Genomic DNA, 513 nt, shown 5'->3' with positions numbered 1-513 from the left:
TTTAATTTGGGAAAGTCTACATTTTCAAGGACGCAACTCGCGATAGGGAAAGGTTTGTACTGGCCAGTTCCTCGCCCTCTCGAGTGACACGAGTGCATGTCAAGGTGAGCGTTTGTCGTTGTCACGGCATGAATTATTACGGGGAAGATCGGTGGGCGCTTTTATTTATACGTTCGCTGTTTGATATTGCATATTGCAATCAGAGGCCGTAAGAAATAAGATTAATCGTTATTGTTTAAGAATTAGTGATAAGGGCGGATTGCTGATGATAAAAACAAATGTGAAACTGAAGGCCACAGTAGTAACTGCAATGACTATGTCGATAAAATTAATCTTAATCTTAACGCTGAAGTTTAAATTCAACAAAATAGAATGAAGTTCAAAAGTAACAAGAACCAAGTGGTGTAGTTTAAAAAATATTGTAGTTAAATTCAAAGTTATCAAAAGATGAAAAGTTCATAGTAAAGAAAAGTAAGTAGAGTTCAAAGTTGAGAACATGTTAAAGCTGAAACT

Source organism: Penaeus monodon, chromosome 20 (assembly GCF_015228065.2).
Source record: "Penaeus monodon isolate SGIC_2016 chromosome 20, NSTDA_Pmon_1, whole genome shotgun sequence".
NCBI lineage: Eukaryota > Metazoa > Arthropoda > Malacostraca > Decapoda > Penaeidae > Penaeus > Penaeus monodon.
Note: the sequence above shows the minus strand (reverse complement) of the source record.